Source organism: Platichthys flesus, chromosome 16 (genome assembly GCF_949316205.1).
Source record: "Platichthys flesus chromosome 16, fPlaFle2.1, whole genome shotgun sequence".
NCBI classification, from domain to species: Eukaryota; Metazoa; Chordata; class Actinopteri; order Pleuronectiformes; family Pleuronectidae; genus Platichthys; species Platichthys flesus.
Genome location: NC_084960.1, coordinates 20,308,018 through 20,333,984, shown reverse-complemented (window position 1 = coordinate 20,333,984; position 25,967 = coordinate 20,308,018). Strand labels below are relative to the sequence as shown.

The window sequence follows — 25,967 nt, the reverse complement described above, 5'->3', positions numbered from 1 at the left end:
GACGAGGTGGCCGAGTGGTCAAGGCGATGGGCTGCTAATCCATTGTGCTCTGCACGCGTGGGTTCGAATCCCATCCTCGTCGCAGTGAAGTTTACAAGACACGAAGTTCTACACTTATTGACTGAATCAGCTTACTCTGCTGCTTGAGATTATTATCTCAAATTCTGTATATTGTCACGTGTACTGACAAAAACGCTAACCAGGTGCTCTGAATCTCTCACCAACTTGAAATGACAGATTAGAAACATATTATTGGGGAAAATATGAGCATTTAGTTAGTGTCTAAGTATGGTGATACGCCACCATGTGCTTTCAAGAAAAATGTCCTTCCTACTTGGCGGTGGCTCTATAACTCTCTGAACCATGCTGGAATGATGGAACTGCATTTTTCTGTATAATATCAGTCCATGGCATAAAAACAAGGAAACCCATCTTGTTTTAGAAGGGGACTATATCAAACTGAATTACAGAACTTTCCCAACCAGCCTAAAATCAAGATATTACAAATTTCCTGGAGAATGTGGGCATCGATCCCACTACTTCTCGCATGCTGAGCGAGCGCTCTACCATTTGAGCTAATACCCCATCTGCAGAGCTCTCTGTAAATTACTTATTTGTCCAGTCTCCCCTGAGGGCCTGTGATGAGAGACTTCATTCATTTGTCTAGGCAATGTGATCCAGTCCAGGACAGAACAACATACACGCTGAAGAGGTTGCCATGATTTGCCACAGAAACTATTCTTACACAGGGGGATTAGCTCAAATGGAAGAGCACTCGCTTTGCATGTGAGAGGTAGTGGGATCGATGCCCACATTCTCCACTATTGAACCATTAATTCCCCTTTGTGAGTGACATCCATTGTCTTTGACCTTAAGATGAAACTTATCGGCTGCAAACACTTGTGCATAGGCTTGCTGTGGTTTCTTGAAAACCTGTCACTTCTCTTTCCAGATCCTCTTTCAGTTTTAACTTATTAGTGGGAGGCTACAGGTATTTCCACTCTCTGGCCCTTTGCATATCTTGACATTGCGTGTAACCCTAATGACTCACACCATAGCGAAATGCTATACACACCTTGACCCAAGGAGCTCCACACAATACCATTTGGTGGGGGGTTAAACGACCTGCAAGTTTAAACACCAACTCTGAGTATAGGTGAAGATCCTAGACAGATTTAATACCTGAAACCTCCCACAAGTCTTTTAGAACTAAAGAAGCCTCTTGGACGACCAGTGTAACATCTTCAAAAAAACACAAGCAAGGCCAGTTGCCTATGTACGCAGGTACAATACCAGAAAACATAAATTAGAGTCCTGTAGTCCCCTAAATTGTTCTCCAGTAAAGAAATGATAACCAACTGTGGTCTGCACGCATGGGTTAAAATCCAGTTTTTTCAGCAATAGTTTTCTTCTTCTTCTTGTGTCCACAGCCACTTGTCACCATTGTAACATGTCTCTTAAGAGCAGGAAAAGTTTCAATTTTAGGAGATAAATTTACCTCTGAATAGGACGAGGTGGCCGAGTGGTCAAGGCGATGGACTGCTAATCCATTGTGCTCTGCACGCGTGGGTTCGAATCCCATCCTTGTCGCATTGAAGTTTACAAGACACAAAGTTCTACTCTAATTGACTGAATCAGCTTACTCTGCTGCTTGAGATTATTATCTCAAATGCTGTATTCTCGTCACGTGTACTGACAAAAACCCTAACCAGCTGCTCTGAATCTCTCACCAACTTGAAATGACAGATTAGAAACATATTATTGGGGAAAATATGAACATTTAGTTAGTGTCTAAGTATGGTGATACGCCACCATGTGCTCTCAAGAAAAATGTCCTTCCTACTTGGCGGTGGCTCTATAACTCTCTGAAACAAGCAGGAAGGATGGAACTGCATTTTTCTGCATAATATCAGTCCATGGCATAAAAACAAGGAAACCCATCTTGTTTTAGAAGGGGACTATATCAAACTGAATTACAGAACTTTCCCAACCAGCCTAAAATCAAGATATTACAAATTTCCTGGAGAATGTGGGCATCGATCCCACTACTTCTCGCATGCTGAGCGAGCGCTCTACCATTTGAGCTAATTCCCCATCTGCAGAGCTCTCTGTAAATGACTTATTTGTCCAGTCTCCCCTGAGGGCCTGTGATGAGAGACTTCATTCATTTGTCTAGGCAATGTGATCCAGTCCAGGACAGAACAACATACACGCTGAAGAGGTTGCCATGATTTGCCACAGAAACTATTCTTACACAGGGGGATTAGCTCAAATGGAAGAGCACTCGCGTTGCATGTGAGAGGTAGTGGGATCGATGCCCACATTCTCCACTATTGAACCCTTAATTCCCCTTTGTGAGTGACATCCATTGTCTTCGACCTTAAGATGAAACTTATCGGCTGCAAACACGTGTGCATAGGCTTGCTGTGGTTTCTTGAAAACCTGTCACTTCTCTTTCCAGATCCTCTTTCAGTTTTAACTTATTAGTGGGAGGCTACAGGTATTTCCACTCTCTGGCCCTTTGCATATCTTGACATTGCGTGTAACCCTAATGACTCACACCATAGCGAAATGCTATACACACCTTGACCCAAGGAGCTCCACACAATACCATTTGGTGGGGGGTTAAACGACCTGCAAGTTTAAACACCAACTCTGAGTATAGGTGAAGATCCTAGAGAGATTTCATACCTGAAACCTCCCACAAGTCTTTAAGAACTAAAGAAGCCTCTTGGACGACCAGTGTAACATCTTCAAAAAAACAGAAGCAAGGCCAGTTGCCTATGTACGCAGGTACAATACCAGAAAACATAAGTTAGAGTCCTGTAGTCCCCTAAATTGTTCTCCAGTAAAGAAATGATAACCAACTGTGGTCTGCACGCATGGGTTAAAATCCAGTTTTTTCAGCAATAGTTTTCTTCTTCTTCTTGTGTCCACAGCCACTTGTCACCATTGTAACATGTCTCTTAAGAGCAGGAAAAGTTTCAATTTTAGGAGATAAATTTACCTCTGAATAGGACGAGGTGGCCCAGTGGTCAAGGCGATGGGCTGCTAATCCATTGTGCTCTGCACGCGTGGGTTCGAATCCCATCCTTGTCGCAGTGAAGTTTACAAGAAACAAAGTTCTACTCTAATTGACTGAATCAGCTTACTCTGCTGCTTGAGATTATTATCTCAAATGCTGTATATTGTCACGTGTACTGACAAAAACGCTAACCAGGTGCTCTGAATCTCTCACCAACTTGAAATGACAGATTAGAAACATATTATTGGGGAAAATATGAGCATTTAGTTAGTGTCTAAGTATGGTGATACGCCACCATGTGCTCTCAAGAAAAATGTCCTTCCTACTTGGCGGTGGCTCTATAACTCTCTGAACCATGCTGGAAGGATGGAACTGCATTTTTCTGTATAATATCAGTCCATGGCATAAAAACAAGGAAACCCATCTTGTTTTAGAAGGGGACTATATCAAACTGAATTACAGAACTTTCCCAATCAGACTAAAATCAAGATATTACAAATTTCCTGGAGAATGTGGGCATCGATCCCACTACTTCTCCCATGCTAAGCGAGCGCTCTACCATTTGAGCTAATTCCCCATCCGCAGCGCTCTCTGTAAATTACTTACTTGTCCAGTCTCCCCTGAGGGCCTGTGATCAGAGACTTCATTCATTTGTCTAGGCAATGTGATCCAGTCCAGGACAGAACAACATACACGCTGAAGAGGTTGCCATGATTTGCCACAGAAGATAATCTTACACAGGGGTATTAGCTCAAATGGTAGAGTGCTCCCTTTGCATGTGAGAGGTAGTGGGATCGATGCCCACATTCTCCACTATTGAACCATTCCCCTTTGTGAGTGACATCCATTGTCTTCGACCTTAAGATGAAACTTATCGGCTGCAGCCACGTGTGAATAGGCTTGCTGTTGTTTCTTGAAAACCTGTCACTTCTCTTTCCAGATCCTCTTTCAGTTTTAACTTTTTAGTGGGAGGCTACAGGTATTTCCACTCTCTGGCCCTTTGCATATCTTGACATTGCGTGTAACCCTGATGACTCACACCATAGCGAAATGCTATACACACCTTGACCCAAGGAGCTCCACACAATACCATTTGGTGGGGGGTTAAACGACCTGCAAGTTTAAACACCAACTCTGAGTATAGGTGAAGATCCTAGAGAGATGTCATACCTGAAACCTCCCACAAGTCTTGTAGAACTAAAGAAGCCTCTTGGACGACCAGTGTAACATCTTCAAAAAAACACAAGCAAGGCCAGTTGCCTATGTATGCAGGTACAATACCAGAAAACATAAGTTAGAGTCCTGTAGTCCCCTAAATTGTTCTCCAGTAAAGAAATGATAACCAACTGTGGTCTGCACGCATGGGTTAAAATCCAGTTTTTTCAGCAATAGTTTTCTTCTTCTTCTTGTGTCCACAGCCACTTGTCACCATTGTAACATGTCTCTTAAGAGCAGGAAAAGTTTGAATTTTAGGAGATACGTCTGAATAGGACGAGGTGGCCGAGTGGTCAAGGCGATGGGCTGCTAATCCATTGTGCTCTGCACGCGTGGGTTCGAATCCCATCCTCGTCGCAGTGAAGTTTACAAGACACGAAGTTCTACACTTATTGACTGAATCAGCTTACTCTGCTGCTTGAGATTATTATCTCAAATTCTGTATATTGTCACGTGTACTGACAAAAACGCTAACCAGGTGCTCTGAATCTCTCACCAACTTGAAATGACAGATTAGAAACATATTATTGGGGAAAATATGAGCATTTAGTTAGTGTCTAAGTATGGTGATACGCCACCATGTGCTTTCAAGAAAAATGTCCTTCCTACTTGGCGGTGGCTCTATAACTCTCTGAACCATGCTGGAATGATGGAACTGCATTTTTCTGTATAATATCAGTCCATGGCATAAAAACAAGGAAACCCATCTTGTTTTAGAAGGGGACTATATCAAACTGAATTACAGAACTTTCCCAACCAGCCTAAAATCAAGATATTACAAATTTCCTGGAGAATGTGGGCATCGATCCCACTACTTCTCGCATGCTGAGCGAGCGCTCTACCATTTGAGCTAATACCCCATCTGCAGAGCTCTCTGTAAATTACTTATTTGTCCAGTCTCCCCTGAGGGCCTGTGATGAGAGACTTCATTCATTTGTCTAGGCAATGTGATCCAGTCCAGGACAGAACAACATACACGCTGAAGAGGTTGCCATGATTTGCCACAGAAACTATTCTTACACAGGGGGATTAGCTCAAATGGAAGAGCACTCGCTTTGCATGTGAGAGGTAGTGGGATCGATGCCCACATTCTCCACTATTGAACCATTAATTCCCCTTTGTGAGTGACATCCATTGTCTTTGACCTTAAGATGAAACTTATCGGCTGCAAACACTTGTGCATAGGCTTGCTGTGGTTTCTTGAAAACCTGTCACTTCTCTTTCCAGATCCTCTTTCAGTTTTAACTTATTAGTGGGAGGCTACAGGTATTTCCACTCTCTGGCCCTTTGCATATCTTGACATTGCGTGTAACCCTAATGACTCACACCATAGCGAAATGCTATACACACCTTGACCCAAGGAGCTCCACACAATACCATTTGGTGGGGGGTTAAACGACCTGCAAGTTTAAACACCAACTCTGAGTATAGGTGAAGATCCTAGACAGATTTAATACCTGAAACCTCCCACAAGTCTTTTAGAACTAAAGAAGCCTCTTGGACGACCAGTGTAACATCTTCAAAAAAACACAAGCAAGGCCAGTTGCCTATGTACGCAGGTACAATACCAGAAAACATAAATTAGAGTCCTGTAGTCCCCTAAATTGTTCTCCAGTAAAGAAATGATAACCAACTGTGGTCTGCACGCATGGGTTAAAATCCAGTTTTTTCAGCAATAGTTTTCTTCTTCTTCTTGTGTCCACAGCCACTTGTCACCATTGTAACATGTCTCTTAAGAGCAGGAAAAGTTTGAATTTTAGGAGATAAATTTACCTCTAAATAGGACGAGGTGGCCGAGTGGTCAAGGCGATGGACTGCTAATCCATTGTGCTCTGCACGCGTGGGTTCGAATCCCATCCTTGTCGCAGTGAAGTTTACAAGACACAAAGTTCTACTCTAATTGACTGAATCAGCTTACTCTGCTGCTTGAGATTATTATCTCAAATGCTGTATATTGTCACGTGTACTGACAAAAACGCTAACCAGGTGCTCTGAATCTCTCACCAACTTGAAATGACAGATTAGAAACATATTATTGGGGAAAATATGAGCATTTAGTTAGTGTCTAAGTATGGTGATACGCCACCATGTGCTCTCAAGAAAAATGTCCTTCCTACTTGGCGCTGGCTCTATAACTCTCTGAACCATGCTGGAAGGATGGAACTGCATTTTTCTGTATTATATCAGTCCATGGCATAAAAACAAGGAAACCCATCTTGTTTTAGAAGGGGACTATATCAAACTGAATTACAGAACTTTCCCAATCAGACTAAAATCAAGATATTACAAACTTCCTGGAGAATGTGGGCATCGATCCCACTACTTCTCGCATGCTAAGCGAGCGCTCTACCATTTGAGCTAATTCCCCATCCGCAGAGCTCTCTGTAAATGACTTACATGTCCAGTCTCCCCTGAGGGCCTGTGATGAGAGACTTCATTCATTTGTCTAGGCAATGTGATCCAGTCCAGGACAGAACAACATACACGCTGAAGAGGTTGCCATGATTTGCCACAGAAGCTATTCTTACACAGGGGGATTATCTCAAATGGTAGAGCACTCGCTTTGCATGTGAGAGGTAGTGGGATCGATGCCCACATTCTACACTATTGAACCCTTCATTCCCCTTTGTGAGTGACATCCATTGTCTTTGACCTTAAGATGAAACTTATCGGCTGCAAACACGTGTGCATAGGCTTGCTGTGGTTTCTTGAAAACCTGTCACTTCTCTTTCCAGATCCTCTTTCAGTTTTAACTTATTAGTGGGAGGCTACAGGTATTTCCACTCTCTGGCCCTTTGCATATCTTGACATTGCGTGTAACCCTAATGACTCACACCATAGCGAAATGCTATACACACCTTGACCCAAGGAGCTCCACACAATACCATTTGGTGGGGGGTTAAACAACCTGCAAGTTTAAACACCAACTCTGAGTATAGGTGAAGATCCTAGAGAGATTTCATACCTGAAACCTCCCACAAGTCTTTTAGAACTAAAGAAGCCTCTTGGACGACCAGTGTAACATCTTCAAAAAAACACAAGCAAGGCCAGTTGCCTATGTACGCAGGTACAATACCAGAAAACATAAATTAGAGTCCTGTAGTCCCCTAAATTGTTCTCCAGTAAAGAAATGATAACCAACTGTGCTCTGCACGCATGGGTTAAAATCCAGTTTTTTCAGCAATAGTTTTCTTCTTCTTCTTGTGTCCACAGCCACTTGTCACCATTGTAACATGTCTCTTAAGAGCAGGAAAAGTTTCAATTTTAGGAGATAAATTTACCTCTGAATAGGACGAGGTGGCCGAGTGGTCAAGGCGATGGACTGCTAATCCATTGTGCTCTGCTAGCGTGGGTTCGAATCCCATCCTTGTCGCAGTGAAGTTTACAAGACACAAAGTTCTACTCTAATTGACTGAATCAGCTTGCTCTGCTGCTTGAGATTATTATCTCAAATGCTGTATATTGTCACGTGTACTGACAAAAACGCTAACCAGGTGCTCTGAATCTCTCACCAACTTGAAATGACAGATTAGAAACATATTATTGGGGAAAATATGAGCATTTAGTTAGTGTCTAAGTATGGTGATACGCCACCATGTGCTCTCAAGAAAAATGTCCTTCCTACTTGGCGGTGGCTCTATAACTCTCTGAACCATGCTGGAAGGATGGAACTGCATTTTTCTGTATAATATCAGTCCATGGCATAAAAACAAGGAAACCCATCTTGTTTTAGAAGGGGACTATATCAAACTGAATTACAGAACTTTCCCAATCAGACTAAAATCAAGATATTACAAATTTCCTGGAGAATGTGGGCATCGATCCCACTACTTCTCGCATGCTAAGCGAGCGCTCTACCATTTGAGCTAATTCCCCATCCGCAGAGATCTCTGTAAATGACTTACTTGTCCAGTCTCCCCTGAGGGCCTGTGATGAGAGACTTCATTAATTTGTCTAGGCAATGTGATCCAGTCCAGGACAGAACAACATACACGCTGAAGAGGTTGCCATGATTTGCCACAGAAGCTATTCTTACACAGGGGGATTATCTCAAATGGTAGAGCACTCGCTTTGCATGTGAGAGGTAGTGGGATCGATGCCCACATTCTACACTATTGAACCCTTCATTCCCCTTTGTGAGTGACATCCATTGTCTTTGACCTTAAGATGAAACTTATCGGCTGCAAACACGTGTGCATAGGCTTGCTGTGGTTTCTTGAAAACCTGTCACTTCTCTTTCCAGATCCTCTTTCAGTTTTAACTTATTAGTGGGAGGCTACAGGTATTTCCACTCTCTGGCCCTTTGCATATCTTGACATTGCGTGTAACCCTAATGACTCACACCATAGCGAAATGCTATACACACCTTGACCCAAGGAGCTCCACACAATACCATTTGGTGGGGGGTTAAACAACCTGCAAGTTTAAACACCAGCTCTGAGTATAGGTGAAGATCCTAGAGAGATTTCATACCTGAAACCTCCCACAAGTCTTTTAGAACTAAAGAAGCCTCTTGGACGACCAGTGTAACATCTTCAAAAAAACACAAGAAAGGCCAGTTGCCTATGTACGCAGGTACAATACCAGAAAACATAAGTTAGAGTCCTGTAGTCCCCTAAATTGTTCTCCAGTAAAGAAATGATAACCAACTGTGGTCTGCACGCTTGGGTTGAAATCCAGTTTTTTCAGCAATAGTTTTCTTCTTCTTCTTGTGTCCACAGCCACTTGTCACCATTGTAACATGTCTCTTAAGAGCAGGAAAAGTTTCAATTTTAGGAGATACCTCTGAATAGGACGAGGTGGCCGAGTGGTCAAGGCGATGGACTGCTAATCCATTGTGCTCTGCACGCGTGGGTTCGAATCCCATCCTCGTCGCAGTGAAGTTTACAACACACAAAGTTCTACTCTAATTGACTGAATCAGCTTACTCTGCTAAATGAGATTATTGTCTCAAATTCTGTATTCTCGTCACGTGTACTGACAAAAACGCTAACCAGGTGCTCTGAATCTCTCACCAACTTGAAATGACAGATTAGAAACATATTATTGGGGAAAATATGAGCATTTAGTTAGTGTCTAAGTATGGTGATACGCCACCATGTGCTCTCAAGAAAAATGTCCTTCCTACTTGGCGCTGGCTCTATAACTCTCTGAACCATGCTGGAAGGATGGAACTGCATTTTTCTGTATAATATCAGTCCATGGCATAAAAACAAGGAAACCCATCTTGTTTTAGAAGGGGACTATATCAAACTGAATTACAGAACTTTCCCAATCAGACTAAAATCAAGATATTACAAATTTCCTGGAGAATGTGGGCATCGATCCCACTACTTCTCGCATGCTAAGCGAGCGCTCTACCATTTGAGCTAATTCCCCATCCGCAGAGCTCTCTGTAAATGACTTACTTGTCCAGTCTCCCCTGAGGGCCTGTGATGAGAGACTTCATTCATTTGTCTAGGCAATGTGATCCAGTCCAGGACAGAACAACATACACGCTGAAGAGGTTGCCATGATTTGCCACAGAAGCTATTCTTACACAGGGGGATTATCTCAAATGGTAGAGCACTCGCTTTGCATGTGAGAGGTAGTGGGATCGATGCCCACATTCTACACTATTGAACCCTTCATTCCCCTTTGTGAGTGACATCCATTGTCTTTGACCTTAAGATGAAACTTATCGGCTGCAAACACGTGTGCATAGGCTTGCTGTGGTTTCTTGAAAACCTGTCACTTCTCTTTCCAGATCCTCTTTCAGTTTTAACTTATTAGTGGGAGGCTACAGGTATTTCCACTCTCTGGCCCTTTGCATATCTTGACATTGCGTGTAACCCTAATGACTCACACCATAGCGAAATGCTATACACACCTTGACCCAAGGAGCTCCACACAATACCATTTGGTGGGGGGTTAAACAACCTGCAAGTTTAAACACCAGCTCTGAGTATAGGTGAAGATCCTAGAGAGATTTCATACCTGAAACCTCCCACAAGTCTTTAAGAACTAAAGAAGCCTCTTGGACGACCAGTGTAACATCTTCAAAAAAACACAAGAAAGGCCAGTTGCCTATGTACGCAGGTACAATACCAGAAAACATAAGTTAGAGTCCTGTAGTCCCCTAAATTGTTCTCCAGTAAAGACATGATAACCAACTGTGGTCTGCACGCTTGGGTTGAAATCCAGTTTTTTCAGCAATAGTTTTCTTCTTCTTCTTGTGTCCACAGCCACTTGTCACCATTGTAACATGTCTCTTAAGAGCAGGAAAAGTTTCAATTTTAGGAGATACCTCTGAATAGGACGAGGTGGCCGAGTGGTCAAGGCGATGGACTGCTAATCCATTGTGCTCTGCACGCGTGGGTTCGAATCCCATCCTCGTCGCAGTGAAGTTTACAACACACAAAGTTCTACTCTAATTGACTGAATCAGCTTACTCTGCTAAATGAGATTATTGTCTCAAATTCTGTATTCTCGTCACGTGTACTGACAAAAACGCTAACCAGGTGCTCTGAATCTCTCACCAACTTGAAATGACAGATTAGAAACATATTATTGGGGAAAATATGAGCATTTAGTTAGTGTCTAAGTATGGTGATACGCCACCATGTGCTCTCAAGAAAAATGTCCTTCCTACTTGGCGCTGGCTCTATAACTCTCTGAACCATGCTGGAAGGATGGAACTGCATTTTTCTGTATAATATCAGTCCATGGCATAAAAACAAGGAAACCCATCTTGTTTTAGAAGGGGACTATATCAAACTGAATTACAGAACTTTCCCAATCAGACTAAAATCAAGATATTACAAATTTCCTGGAGAATGTGGGCATCGATCCCACTACTTCTCGCATGCTAAGCGAGCGCTCTACCATTTGAGCTAATTCCCCATCCGCAGAGCTCTCTGTAAATGACTTACTTGTCCAGTCTCCCCTGAGGGCCTGTGATGAGAGACTTCATTCATTTGTCTAGGCAATGTGATCCAGTCCAGGACAGAACAACATACACGCTGAAGAGGTTGCCATGATTTGCCACAGAAGCTATTCTTACACAGGGGGATTATCTCAAATGGTAGAGCACTCGCTTTGCATGTGAGAGGTAGTGGGATCGATGCCCACATTCTACACTATTGAACCCTTCATTCCCCTTTGTGAGTGACATCCATTGTCTTTGACCTTAAGATGAAACTTATCGGCTGCAAACACGTGTGCATAGGCTTGCTGTGGTTTCTTGAAAACCTGTCACTTCTCTTTCCAGATCCTCTTTCAGTTTTAACTTATTAGTGGGAGGCTACAGGTATTTCCACTCTCTGGCCCTTTGCATATCTTGACATTGCGTGTAACCCTAATGACTCACACCATAGCGAAATGCTATACACACCTTGACCCAAGGAGCTCCACACAATACCATTTGGTGGGGGGTTAAACAACATGCAAGTTTAAACACCAGCTCTGAGTATAGGTGAAGATCCTAGAGAGATTTCATACCTGAAACCTCCCACAAGTCTTTTAGAACTAAAGAAGCCTCTTGGACGACCAGTGTAACATCTTCAAAAAAACACAAGCAAGGCCAGTTGCCTATATACGCAGGTACAATACCAGAAAACATAAATTAGAGTCCTGTAGTCCCCTAAATTGTTCTCCAGTAAAGAAATGATAACCAACTGTGGTCTGCACGCATGGGTTAAAATCCAGTTTTTTCAGCAATAGTTTTCTTCTTCTTCTTGTGTCCACAGCCACTTGTCACCATTGTAACATGTCTCTTAAGAGCAGGAAAAGTTTTAATTTTAGGAGATAAATTTACCTCTGAATAGGACGAGGTGGCCGAGTGGTCAAGGCGATGGACTGCTAATCCATTGTGCTCTGCACGCGTGGGTTCGAATCCCATCCTTGTCGCAGTGAAGTTTACAAGACACAAAGTTCTACTCTAATTGACTGAATCAGCTTGCTCTGCTGCTTGAGATTATTATCTCAAATGCTGTATATTGTCACGTGTACTGACAAAAACGCTAACCAGGTGCTCTGAATCTCTCACCAACTTGAAATGACAGATTAGAAACATATTATTGGGGAAAATATGAGCATTTAGTTAGTGTCTAAGTATGGTGATACGCCACCATGTGCTCTCAAGAAAAATGTCCTTCCTACTTGGCGCTGGCTCTATAACTCTCTGAACCATGCTGGAAGGATGGAACTGCATTTTTCTGTATAATATCAGTCCATGGCATAAAAACAAGGAAACCCATCTTGTTTTAGAAGGGGACTATATCAAACTGAATTACAGAACTTTCCCAACCAGACTAAAATCAAGATATTACAAATTTCCTGGAGAATGTGGGCATCGATCCCACTACTTCTCGCATGCTAAGCGAGCGCTCTACCATTTGAGCTAATTCCCCATCCGCAGAGCTCTCTGTAAATGACTTACTTGTCCAGTCTCCCCTGAGGGCCTGTGATGAGAGACTTCATTCATTTGTCTAGGCAATGTGATCCAGTCCAGGACAGAACAACATACACGCTGAAGAGGTTGCCATGATTTGCCACAGAAGCTATTCTTACACAGGGGGATTATCTCAAATGGTAGAGCACTCGCTTTGCATGTGAGAGGTAGTGGGATCGATGCCCACATTCTACACTATTGAACCCTTCATTCCCCTTTGTGAGTGACATCCATTGTCTTTGACCTTAAGATGAAACTTATCGGCTGCAAACACGTGTGCATAGGCTTGCTGTGGTTTCTTGAAAACCTGTCACTTCTCTTTCCAGATCCTCTTTCAGTTTTAACTTATTAGTGGGAGGCTACAGGTATTTCCACTCTCTGGCCCTTTGCATATCTTGACATTGCGTGTAACCCTAATGACTCACACCATAGCGAAATGCTATACACACCTTGACCCAAGGAGCTCCACACAATACCATTTGGTGGGGGGTTAAACAACATGCAAGTTTAAACACCAGCTCTGAGTATAGGTGAAGATCCTAGAGAGATTTCATACCTGAAACCTCCCACAAGTCTTTTAGAACTAAAGAAGCCTCTTGGACGACCAGTGTAACATCTTCAAAAAAACACAAGCAAGGCCAGTTGCCTATGTACGCAGGTACAATACCAGAAAACATAAATTAGAGTCCTGTAGTCCCCTAAATTGTTCTCCAGTAAAGAAATGATAACCAACTGTGGTCTGCACGCATGGGTTAAAATCCAGTTTTTTCAGCAATAGTTTTCTTCTTCTTCTTGTGTCCACAGCCACTTGTCACCATTGTAAGATGTCTCTTAAGAGCAGGAAAAGTTTCAATTTTAGGAAATAAATTTACCTCTGAATAAGACGAGGTGGCCGAGTGGTCAAGGCGATGGACTGCTAATCCATTATGCTCTGCACGCGTGGGTTCGAATCCCATCCTTGTCGCAGTGAAGTTTACAAGACACAAAGTTCTACTCTAATTGACTGAATCAGCTTACTCTGCTGCTTGAGATTATTATCTCAAATGCTGTATATTGTCACGTGTACTGACAAAAACGCTAACCAGGTGCTCTGAATCTCTCACCAACTTGAAATGACAGATTAGAAACATATTATTGGGGAAAATATGAGCATTTAGTTAGTGTCTAAGTATGGTGATACGCCACCATGTGCTCTCAAGAAAAATGTCCTTCCTACTTGGCGCTGGCTCTATAACTCTCTGAACCATGCTGCAAGGATGGAACTGCATTTTTCTGTATAATATCAGTCCATGGCATAAAAACAAGGAAACCCATCTTGTTTTAGAAGGGGACTATATCAAACTGAATTACAGAACTTTCCCAATCAGACTAAAATCAAGATATTACAAATTTCCTGGAGAATGTGGGCATCGATCCCACTACTTCTCGCATGCTAAGCGAGCGCTCTACCATTTGAGCTAATTCCCCATCCGCAAAGCTCTCTGTAAATGACTTACTTGTCCAGTCTCCCCTGAGGGCCTGTGATGAGAGACTTCATTCATTTGTCTAGGCAATGTGATCCAGTCCAGGACAGAACAACATACACGCTGAAGAGGTTGCCATGATTTGCCACAGAAGCTATTCTTACACAGGGGGATTATCTCAAATGGTAGAGCACTCGCTTTGCATGTGAGAGGTAGTGGGATCGATGCCCACATTCTACACTATTGAACCCTTCATTCCCCTTTGTGAGTGACATCCATTGTCTTTGACCTTAAGATGAAACTTATCGGCTGCAAACACGTGTGCATAGGCTTGCTGTGGTTTCTTGAAAACCTGTCACTTCTCTTTCCAGATCCTCTTTCAGTTTTAACTTATTAGTGGGAGGCTACAGGTATTTCCACTCTCTGGCCCTTTGCATATCTTGACATTGCGTGTAACCCTAATGACTCACACCATAGCGAAATGCTATACACACCTTGACCCAAGGAGCTCCACACAATACCATTTAGTGGGGGGTTAAACAACCTGCAAGTTTAAACACCAGCTCTGAGTATAGGTGAAGATCCTAGAGAGATTTCATACCTGAAACCTCCCACAAGTCTTTTAGAACTAAAGAAGCCTCTTGGACGACCAGTGTAACATCTTCAAAAAAACACAAGCAAGGCCAGTTGCCTATGTACGCAGGTACAATACCAGAAAACATAAATTAGAGTCCTGTAGTCCCCTAAATTGTTCTCCAGTAAAGAAATGATAACCAACTGTGGTCTGCACGCATGGGTTAAAATCCAGTTTTTTCAGCAATAGTTTTCTTCTTCTTCTTGTGTCCACAGCCACTTGTCACCATTGTAACATGTCTCTTAAGAGCAGGAAAAGTTTCAATTTTAGGAGATAAATTTACCTCTGAATAGGACGAGGTGGCCGAGTGGTCAAGGCGATGGACTGCTAATCCATTGTTCTCTGCACGCGTGGGTTCGAATCCCATCCTTGTCGCAGTGAAGTTTACAAGACACAAAGTTCTACTCTAATTGACTGAATCAGCTTACTCTGCTGCTTGAGATTATTATCTCAAATGCTGTATATTGTCACGTGTACTGACAAAAACGCTAACCAGGTGCTCTGAATCTCTCACCAACTTGAAATGACAGATTAGAAACATATTATTGGGGAAAATATGAGCATTTAGTTAGTGTCTAAGTATGGTGATACGCCACCATGTGCTCTCAAGAAAAATGTCCTTCCTACTTGGCGCTGGCTCTATAACTCTCTGAACCATGCTGGAAGGATGGAACTGCATTTTTCTGTATAATATCAGTCCATGGCATAAAAACAAGGAAACCCATCTTGTTTTAGAAGGGGACTATATCAAACTGAATTACAGAACTTTCCCAACCAGACTAAAATGAAGATATTACAAATTTCCTGGAGAATGTGGGCATCGAGCCCACTACTTCTCGCATGCTAAGCGAGCGCTCTACCATTTGAGCTAATTCCCCATCCGCAGCGCTCTCTGTAAATTACTTACTTGTCCAGTCTCCCCTGAGGGCCTGTGATCAGAGACTTAATTCATTTGTCTAGGCAATGTGATCCAGTCCAGGACAGAACAACATACACGCTGAAGAGGTTGCCATGATTTGCCACAGAAGATAATCTTACACAGGGGTATTAGCTCAAATGGTAGAGTGCTCCCTTTGCATGTGAGAGGTAGTGGGATCGATGCCCACATTCTCCACTATTGAACCATTCCCCTTTGTGAGTGACATCCATTGTCTTCGACCTTAAGATGAAACTTATCGGCTGCAGCCACGTGTGAATAGGCTTGCTGTTGTTTCTTGAAAACCTGTCACTTCTCTTTCCAGATCCTCTTTCTGTTTTAACTTTTTAGTGGGAGGCTACAGGTATTTCCACTCTCTGGCCCTTTGCATATCTTGACATTGCGTGTAACCCTGATGACTCACACCATAGCGAAATGCTATACACACCTTGACCCAAGGAGCTCCACACAATACCATTTGGTGGGGGGTTAAACGACCTGCAAGTTTAAACACCAACTCTGAGTATAGGTGAAGATCCTAGAGAGATGTCATACCTGAAACCTCCCACAAGTCTTTTAGAACTAAAGAAGCCTCTTGGACGACCAGTGTAACATCTTCAAAAAAACACAAGCAAGGCCAGTTGCCTATGTATGCAGGTACAATACCAGAAAACATAAGTTAGAGTCATGTAGTCCCCTAAATTGTTCTCCAGTAAAGAAATGATAACCAACTGTGGTCTGCACGCATGGGTTAAAATCCAGTTTTTTCAGCAATAGTTTTCTTCTTCTTCTTGTGTCCACAGCCACTTGTCACCATTGTAACATGTCTCTTAAGAGCATGAAAAGTTTGAATTTTAGGAGATACATTTGAATAGGACGAGGTGGCCGAGTGGTCAAGGCGATGGCCTGCTAATCCATTGTGCTCTGCACGCGTGGGTTCGAATCCCATCCTCGTCGCAGTGAAGTTTACAAGACACGAAGTTCTACTCTGATTGACTGAATCAGCTTACTCTGCTGCATGAGATTATTGTCTCAAATTCTGTATTCTCGTCACGTGTACTGACAAAAACGCTAACCAGGTGCTCTGAATCTCTCACCAACTTGAAATGACAGATTAGAAACATATTATTGGGGAAAATATGAGCATTTAGTTAGTGTCTAAGTATGGTGATACGCCACCATGTGCTCTCAAGAAAAATGTCCTTCCTACTTGGCGGTGGCCCTATAACTCTCTGAACCATGCTGGAAGGTTGGAACTGCATTTTTCTGTATAATATCAGTCCATGGCATAAAAACAAGGAAACCCATCTTGTTTTAGAAGGGGACTATATCAAGCTGAATTACAGAACTTTCCCAACCAGCCTAAAATCAAGATATTACAAATTTCCTGGAGAATGTGGGCATCGATCCCACTACTTCTCGCATGCTAAGCAAGCGCTCTACCATTTGAGCTAATTCCCCATCTGCAAAGCTCTCTGTAAATGACTTACTTGTCCAGTCTCCCCTGAGGGCCTGTGATCAGAGACTTCATTCCTTTGTCTAGGCAATGTGATCCAGTCCAGGACAGAACAACATACACGCTGAAGAGGTTGCCATGATTTGCCACAGAAACTATTCTTACACAGGGGGATTAGCTCAAATGGTAGAGCACTCGCTTTGCATGTGAGAGGTAGTGGGATCGATGCCCACATTCTCCACTATTGAACCCTTAATTCCCCTTTGTGAGTGACAATCCATTGTCTTCGACCTTAAGATGAAACTTATCGGATGCAAACACGTGTGCATAGGCTTGCTGTGGTTTCTTGAAAACCTGTCACTTCTCTTTCCAGATCCTCTTTCAGTTTTAACTTATTAGTGGGAGGCTACAGGTATTTCCACTCTCTGGCCCTTTGCATATCTTGACATTGCGTGTAACCCTAATGACTCACACCATAGCGAAATGCTATACACACATTGACCCAAGGAGCTCCACACAATACCATTTGGTGGGGGGTTAAACGACCTGCAAGTTTAAACACCAACTCTGAGTATAGGTGAAGATCCTAGAGAGATTTCATACCTGACCTCCCACAAGTCTTTTAGAACTAAAGAAGCCTCTTGGACGACCAGTGTAACATCTTCAAAAAAACACAAGCAAGGCCAGTTGCCTATGTACGCAGGTACAATACCAGAAAACATAAATTAGAGTCCTGTAGTCCCCTAAATTGTTCTCCAGTAAAGAAATGATAACCAACTGTGGTCTGCACGCATGGGTTAAAATCCAGTTTTTTCAGCAATAGTTTTCTTCTTCTTCTTGTGTCCACAGCCACTTGTCACCATTGTAACATGTCTCTTAAGAGCAGGAAAAGTTTCAATTTTAGGAGATAAATTTACCTCTGAATAGGACGAGGTGGCCGAGTGGTCAAGGCGATGGACTGCTAATCCATTGTGCTCTGCACGCGTGGGTTCGAATCCCATCCTTGTCGCAGTGAAGTTTACAAGACACAAAGTTCTACTCTAATTGACTGAATCAGCTTACTCTGCTGCTTGAGATTATTATCTCAAATGCTGTATATTGTCACGTGTACTGACAAAAACGCTAACCAGGTGCTCTGAATCTCTCACCAACTTGAAATGACAGATTAGAAACATATTATTGGGGAAAATATGAGCATTTAGTTAGTGTTTAAGTATGGTGATACGCAACCATGTGCTCTCAAGAAAAATGTCCTTCCTACTTGGCGCTGGCTCTATAACTCTCTGAACCATGCTGGAAGGATGGAACTGCATTTTTCTGTATAATATCAGTCCATGGCATAAAAACAAGGAAACCCATCTTGTTTTAGAAGGGGACTATATCAAACTGAATTACAGAACTTTCCCAATCAGACTAAAATCAAGATATTACAAATTTCCTGGAGAATGTGGGCATCGATCCCACTACTTCTCGCATGCTAAGCGAGCGCTCTACCATTTGAGCTAATTCCCCATCCGCAGCGCTCTCTGTAAATGACTTACTTGTCCAGTCTCCCCTGAGGGCCTGTGATCAGAGACTTCATTCATTTGTCTAGGCAATGTGATCCAGTCCAGGACAGAACAACATACACGCTGAAGAGGTTGCCATGATTTGCCACAGAAGCTATTCTTACACAGGGGGATTATCTCAAATGGTAGAGCACTCGCTTTGCATGTGAGAGGTAGTGGGATCGATGCCCACATTCTACACTATTGAACCCTTCATTCCCCTTTGTGAGTGACATCCATTGTCTTTGACCTTAAGATGAAACTTATCGGCTGCAAACACGTGTGCATAGGCTTGCTGTGGTTTCTTGAAAACCTTTCACTTCTCTTTCCAGATCCTCTTTCAGTTTTAACTTATTAGTGGGAGGCTACAGGTATTTCCACTCTCTGGCCCTTTGCATATCTTGACATTGCGTGTAACCCTAATGACTCACACCATAGCGAAATGCTATACACACCTTGACCCAAGGAGCTCCACACAATACCATTTGGTGGGGGGTTAAACAACCTGCAAGTTTAAACACCAGCTCTGAGTATAGGTGAAGATCCTAGAGAGATTTCATACCTGAAACCTCCCACAAGTCTTTTAGAACTAAAGAAGCCTCTTGGACGACCAGTGTAACATCTTCAAAAAAACACAAGCAAGGCCAGTTGCCTATGTACGCAGGTACAATACCAGAAAACATAAATTAGAGTCCTGTAGTCCCCTAAATTGTTCTCCAGTAAAGAAATGATAACCAACTGTGGTCTGCACGCATGGGTTAAAATCCAGTTTTTTCAGCAATAGTTTTCTTCTTCTTCTTGTGTCCACAGCCACTTGTCACCATTGTAACATGTCTCTTAAGAGCAGGAAAAGTTTCAATTTTAGGAGATAAATTTACCTCTGAATAAGACGAGGTGGCCGAGTGGTCAAGGCGATGGACTGCTAATCCATTGTGCTCTGCACGCGTGGGTTCGAATCCCATCCTTGTCGCAGTGAAGTTTACAAGACACAAAGTTCTACTCTAATTGACTGAATCAGCTTACTCTGCTGCTTGAGATTATTATCTCAAATGCTGTATATTGTCACGTGTACTGACAAAAACGCTAACCAGGTGCTCTGAATCTCTCACCAACTTGAAATGACAGATTAGAAACATATTATTGGGGAAAATATGAGCATTTAGTTAGTGTCTAAGTATGGTGATACGCCACCATGTGCTCTCAAGAAAAATGTCCTTCCTACTTGGCGCTGGCTCTATAACTCTCTGAACCATGCTGCAAGGATGGAACTGCATTTTTCTGTATAATATCAGTCCATGGCATAAAAACAAGGAAACCCATCTTGTTTTAGAAGGGGACTATATCAAACTGAATTACAGAACTTTCCCAATCAGACTAAAATCAAGATATTACAAATTTCCTGGAGAATGTGGGCATCGATCCCACTACTTCTCGCATGCTAAGCGAGCGCTCTACCATTTGAGCTAATTCCCCATCCGCAGCGCTCTCTGTAAATGACTTACTTGTCCAGTCTCCCCTGAGGGCCTGTGATCAGAGACTTCATTCATTTGTCTAGGCAATGTGATCCAGTCCAGGACAGAACAACATACACGCTGAAGAGGTTGCCATGATTTGCCACAGAAGCTATTCTTACACAGGGGGATTATCTCAAATGGTAGAGCACTCGCTTTGCATGTGAGAGGTAGTGGGATCGATGCCCACATTCTACACTATTGAACCCTTCATTCCCCTTTGTGAGTGACATCCATTGTCTTTGACCTTAAGATGAAACTTATCGGCTGCAAACACGTGTGCATAGGCTTGCTGTGGTTTCTTGAAAACCTGTCACTTCTCTTTCCAGATCCTCTTTCAGTTTTAACTTATTAGTGGGAGGCTACAGGTATTTCCACTCTCTGGCCCTTTGCATATCTTGACATTGCGTGTAACCCTAATGACTCACACCATAGCGAAATGCTATACACACCTTGACCCAAGGAGCTCCACACAATACCATTTGGTGGGGGGTTAAACAACCTGCAAGTTTAAACACCAGCTCTGAGTATAGGTGAAGATCCTAGAGAGATTTCATACCTGAAACCTCCCACAAGTCTTTTAGAACTAAAGAAGCCTCTTGGACGACCAGTGTAACATCTTCAAAAAAACACAAGCAAGGCCAGTTGCCTATGTACGCAGGTACAATACCAGAAAACATAAATTAGAGTCCTGTAGTCCCCTAAATTGTTCTCCAGTAAAGAAATGATAACCAACTGTGGTCTGCACGCATGGGTTAAAATCCAGTTTTTTCAGCAATAGTTTTCTTCTTCTTCTTGTGTCCACAGCCACTTGTCACCATTGTAACATGTCTCTTAAGAGCAGGAAAAGTTTCAATTTTAGGAGATAAATTTACCTCTGAATAAGACGAGGTGGCCGAGTGGTCAAGGCGATGGACTGCTAATCCATTGTGCTCTGCACGCGTGGGTTCGAATCCCATCCTTGTCGCAGTGAAGTTTACAAGACACAAAGTTCTACTCTAATTGACTGAATCAGCTATCTGCTGCTTGAGATTATTATCTCAAATGCTGTATATTGTCACGTGTACTGACAAAAACGCTAACCAGGTGCTCTGAATCTCTCACCAACTTGAAATGACAGATTAGAAACATATTATTGGGGAAAATATGAGCATTTAGTTAGTGTCTAAGTATGGTGATACGCCACCATGTGCTCTCAAGAAAAATGTCCTTCCTACTTGGCGCTGGCTCTATAACTCTCTGAACCATGCTGCAAGGATGGAACTGCATTTTTCTGTATAATATCAGTCCATGGCATAAAAACAAGGAAACCCATCTTGTTTTAGAAGGGGACTATATCAAACTGAATTACAGAACTTTCCCAATCAGACTAAAATCAAGATATTACAAATTTCCTGGAGAATGTGGGCATCGATCCCACTACTTCTCGCATGCTAAGCGAGCGCTCTACCATTTGAGCTAATTCCCCATCCGCAGCGCTCTCTGTAAATGACTTACTTGTCCAGTCTCCAATGAGGGCCTGTGATCAGAGACTTCATTCATTTGTCTAGGCAATGTGATCCAGTCCAGGACAGAACAACATACACGCTGAAGAGGTTGCCATGATTTGCCACAGAAGCTATTCTTACACAGGGGGATTATCTCAAATGGTAGAGCACTCGCTTTGCATGTGAGAGGTAGTGGGATCGATGCCCACATTCTACACTATTGAACCCTTCATTCCCCTTTGTGAGTGACATCCATTGTCTTTGACCTTAAGATGAAACTTATCGGCTGCAAACACGTGTGCATAGGCTTGCTGTGGTTTCTTGAAAACCTGTCACTTCTCTTTCCAGATCCTCTTTCAGTTTTAACTTATTAGTGGGAGGCTACAGGTATTTCCACTCTCTGGCCCTTTGCATATCTTGACATTGCGTGTAACCCTAATGACTCACACCATAGCGAAATGCTATACACACCTTGACCCAAGGAGCTCCACACAATACCATTTGGTGGGGGGTTAAACAACCTGCAAGTTTAAACACCAGCTCTGAGTATAGGTGAAGATCCTAGAGAGATTTCATACCTGAAACCTCCCACAAGTCTTTTAGAACTAAAGAAGCCTCTTGGACGACCAGTGTAACATCTTCAAAAAAACACAAGCAAGGCCAGTTGCCTATGTACGCAGGTACAATACCAGAAAACATAAATTAGAGTCCTGTAGTCCCCTAAATTGTTCTCCAGTAAAGAAATGATAACCAACTGTGGTCTGCACGCATGGGTTAAAATCCAGTTTTTTCAGCAATAGTTTTCTTCTTCTTCTTGTGTCCACAGCCACTTGTCACCATTGTAACATGTCTCTTAAGAGCAGGAAAAGTTTCAATTTTAGGAGATAAATTTACCTCTGAATAAGACGAGGTGGCCGAGTGGTCAAGGCGATGGACTGCTAATCCATTGTGCTCTGCACGCGTGGGTTCGAATCCCATCCTTGTCGCAGTGAAGTTTACAAGACACAAAGTTCTACTCTAATTGACTGAATCAGCTTACTCTGCTGCTTGAGATTATTATCTCAAATGCTGTATATTGTCACGTGTACTGACAAAAACGCTAACCAGGTGCTCTGAATCTCTCACCAACTTGAAATGACAGATTAGAAACATATTATTGGGGAAAATATGAGCATTTAGTTAGTGTCTAAGTATGGTGATACGCCACCATGTGCTCTCAAGAAAAATGTCCTTCCTACTTGGCGCTGGCTCTATAACTCTCTGAACCATGCTGCAAGGATGGAACTGCATTTTTCTGTATAATATCAGTCCATGGCATAAAAACAAGGAAACCCATCTTGTTTTAGAAGGGGACTATATCAAACTGAATTACAGAACTTTCCCAATCAGACTAAAATCAAGATATTACAAATTTCCTGGAGAATGTGGGCATCGATCCCACTACTTCTCGCATGCTAAGCGAGCGCTCTACCATTTGAGCTAATTCCCCATCCGCAGAGCTCTCTGTAAATGACTTACTTGTCCAGTCTCCCCTGAGGGCCTGTGATGAGAGACTTCATTCATTTGTCTAGGCAATGTTATCCAGTCCAGGACAGAACAACATACACGCTGAAGAGGTTGCCATGATTTGCCACAGAAGCTATTCTTACACAGGGGGATTATCTCAAATGGTAGAGCACTCGCTTTGCATGTGAGAGGTAGTGGGATCGATGCCCACATTCTACACTATTGAAACCTTCATTCCCCTTTGTGAGTGACATCCATTGTCTTTGACCTTAAGATGAAACTTATCGGCTGCAAACACGTGTGCATAGGCTTGCTGTGGTTTCTTGAAAACCTGTCACTTCTCTTTCCAGATCCTCTTTCAGTTTTAACTTATTAGTGGGAGGCTACAGGTATTTCCACTCTCTGGCCCTTTGCATATCTTGACATTGCGTGTAACCCTAATGACTCACACCATAGCGAAATGCTATACACACCTTGACCCAAGGAGCTCCACACAATACCATTTGGTGGGGGGTTAAACAACCTGCAAGTTTAAACACCAGCTCTGAGTATAGGTGAAGATCCTAGAGAGATTTCATACCTGAAACCTCCCACAAGTCTTTTAGAACTAAAGAAGCCTCTTGGACGACCAGTGTAACATCTTCAAAAAAACACAAGCAAGGCCAGTTGCCTATGTACGCAGGTACAATACCAGAAAACATAAATTAGAGTCCTGTAGTCCCCTAAATTGTTCTCCAGTAAAGAAATGATAACCAACTGTGGTCTGCACGCATGGGTTAAAATCCAGTTTTTTCAGCAATAGTTTTCTTCTTCTTCTTGTGTCCACAGCCACTTGTCACCATTGTAACATGTCTCTTAAGAGCAGGAAAAGTTTCAATTTTAGGAGATAAATTTACCTCTGAATAGGATGAGGTTGCCGAGTGGTCAAGGCGATGGACTGCTAATCCATTGTGCTCTGCACGCGTGGGTTCGAATCCCATCCTTGTCGCAGTGAAGTTTACAAGACACAAAGTTCTACTCTAATTGACTGAATCAGCTTACTCTGCTGCTTGAGATTATTATCTCAAATGCTGTATATTGTCACGTGTACTGACAAAAACGCTAACCAGGTGCTCTGAATCTCTCACCAACTTGAAATGACAGATTAGAAACATATTATTGGGGAAAATATGAGCATTTAGTTAGTGTCTAAGTATGGTGATACGCCACCATGTGCTCTCAAGAAAAATGTCCTTCCTACTTGGCGCTGGCTCTATAACTCTCTGAACCATGCTGGAAGGATGGAACTGCATTTTTCTGTATAATATCAGTCCATGGCATAAAAACAAGGAAACCCATCTTGTTTTAGAAGGGGACTATATCAAACTGAATTACAGAACTTTCCCAACCAGACTAAAATCAAGATATTACAAATTTCCTGGAGAATGTGGGCATCGATCCCACTACTTCTCGCATGCTAAGCGAGCGCTCTACCATTTGAGCTAATTCCCCATCCGCAGAGCTCTCTGTAAATGACTTACTTGTCCAGTCTCCCCTGAGGGCCTGTGATGAGAGACTTCATTCATTTGTCTAGGCAATGTGATCCAGTCCAGGACAGAACAACATACACGCTGAAGAGGTTGCCATGATTTGCCACAGAAGCTATTCTTACACAGGGGGATTATCTTAAATGGTAGAGCACTCGCTTTGCATGTGAGAGGTAGTGGGATCGATGCCCACATTCTACACTATTGAACCCTTCATTCCCCTTTGTGAGTGACATCCATTGTCTTCGACCTTAATAAAAAGGCTCTCCACAAAGTAAGAGCCGCCTACTATTCAAAACTAATAGAAGAGAATAAAAATAACCCCAGGTTTCTCTTCTGCACTGTAGCCAGGCTGACAGAGAGTCACACCTCCACCGAACCCAGTATTCCTCCATCCCTAAATAGCAATATCTTTATGACCTTTTTTAATGATAAAATTCAAACTATTAGAAATAAAATCAACCATCTCCTGCCCTCAATTGGCACTAATACCCTCCCAACAACAGAGATCTCAGAAACGGCTGAGAATCCTACCCATTACTTAGACAGCTTCTCTCTGATCACCCGTGATCAGTTTACCAAATTAATCTCAGGTTCTAAACCAACAACCTGTATCTTAGATCCCATTCCTACCAACTTACTTAAAGACATTCTGCCCCTAATTGATAGTTCGTTACTTAACATTATCAATCTGTCATTATCATCAGGTTATGTACCACAGTCTTTTAAAATAGCTGTCATCAAACCCCTACTCAAAAAACCCACCCTAGACCCAGAGGTTTTAGCCAATTACAGACCAATATCTAACCTCTCCTTCATTTCTAAAATCTTAGAAAAAGTGGTAGCCAATCAGCTGTGTGAGTTTCTCCAGGAAAATAATATATATGAAGACTTTCAATCGGGGTTTAGAGCCAATCACAGTACAGAGACAGCCTTGGCAAAAGTCACTAATGACCTTTTAATAGCCTCAGATCAGGGACTTGTGTCTGTCCTCGTTCTGTTAGATCTCAGTGCAGCATTCGACACAATTGACCATCAAATTTTATTACAAAGACTAAAACAGTTAATTAACATTAATGGAACCGCCCTTAACTGGTTTAAATCGTATTTTTCTGATCGCTCCCAATTTGTGCAAATTAATGATGAGTCATCTGTGCGCACCAAAGTTAATCATGGTGTTCCACAGGGCTCTGTGCTCGGCCCAATTTTATTCTCATTATATATGCTTCCACTAGGAAACATTATCAGGA

General features: G+C 42.5%; 12 non-coding genes across 12 annotated transcripts; all 12 read left to right on the top strand.

Annotated features, from left to right (window-relative positions):
- On the top strand, nt 1-82 carry trnas-gcu (transfer RNA serine (anticodon GCU)). The gene has a single exon. It is a non-coding gene; the product is annotated as a tRNA-Ser (tRNA).
- Nucleotides 83-1,508: 1,426 nt separating this feature from the next.
- Nucleotides 1,509-1,590, top strand: trnas-gcu (transfer RNA serine (anticodon GCU)). Its single transcript has one exon. It is a non-coding gene; the product is annotated as a tRNA-Ser (tRNA).
- A 2,925-nt stretch (nt 1,591-4,515) lies between these two features.
- trnas-gcu (transfer RNA serine (anticodon GCU)) lies at nt 4,516-4,597 on the top strand. The gene has a single exon. It is a non-coding gene; the product is annotated as a tRNA-Ser (tRNA).
- Nucleotides 4,598-6,023: 1,426 nt separating this feature from the next.
- Nucleotides 6,024-6,105, top strand: trnas-gcu (transfer RNA serine (anticodon GCU)). Its single transcript has one exon. It is a non-coding gene; the product is annotated as a tRNA-Ser (tRNA).
- A 2,928-nt stretch (nt 6,106-9,033) lies between these two features.
- On the top strand, nt 9,034-9,115 carry trnas-gcu (transfer RNA serine (anticodon GCU)). Its single transcript has one exon. It is a non-coding gene; the product is annotated as a tRNA-Ser (tRNA).
- Nucleotides 9,116-10,536: 1,421 nt separating this feature from the next.
- trnas-gcu (transfer RNA serine (anticodon GCU)) lies at nt 10,537-10,618 on the top strand. The gene has a single exon. It is a non-coding gene; the product is annotated as a tRNA-Ser (tRNA).
- A 1,427-nt stretch (nt 10,619-12,045) lies between these two features.
- On the top strand, nt 12,046-12,127 carry trnas-gcu (transfer RNA serine (anticodon GCU)). Its single transcript has one exon. It is a non-coding gene; the product is annotated as a tRNA-Ser (tRNA).
- Nucleotides 12,128-15,061: 2,934 nt separating this feature from the next.
- On the top strand, nt 15,062-15,143 carry trnas-gcu (transfer RNA serine (anticodon GCU)). Its single transcript has one exon. It is a non-coding gene; the product is annotated as a tRNA-Ser (tRNA).
- Nucleotides 15,144-18,067: 2,924 nt separating this feature from the next.
- Nucleotides 18,068-18,149, top strand: trnas-gcu (transfer RNA serine (anticodon GCU)). Its single transcript has one exon. It is a non-coding gene; the product is annotated as a tRNA-Ser (tRNA).
- Nucleotides 18,150-19,575: 1,426 nt separating this feature from the next.
- On the top strand, nt 19,576-19,657 carry trnas-gcu (transfer RNA serine (anticodon GCU)). Its single transcript has one exon. It is a non-coding gene; the product is annotated as a tRNA-Ser (tRNA).
- A 1,426-nt stretch (nt 19,658-21,083) lies between these two features.
- On the top strand, nt 21,084-21,165 carry trnas-gcu (transfer RNA serine (anticodon GCU)). Its single transcript has one exon. It is a non-coding gene; the product is annotated as a tRNA-Ser (tRNA).
- Nucleotides 21,166-22,589: 1,424 nt separating this feature from the next.
- Nucleotides 22,590-22,671, top strand: trnas-gcu (transfer RNA serine (anticodon GCU)). Its single transcript has one exon. It is a non-coding gene; the product is annotated as a tRNA-Ser (tRNA).
- The last annotated feature ends 3,296 nt before the right edge of the window (nt 22,672-25,967 follow it).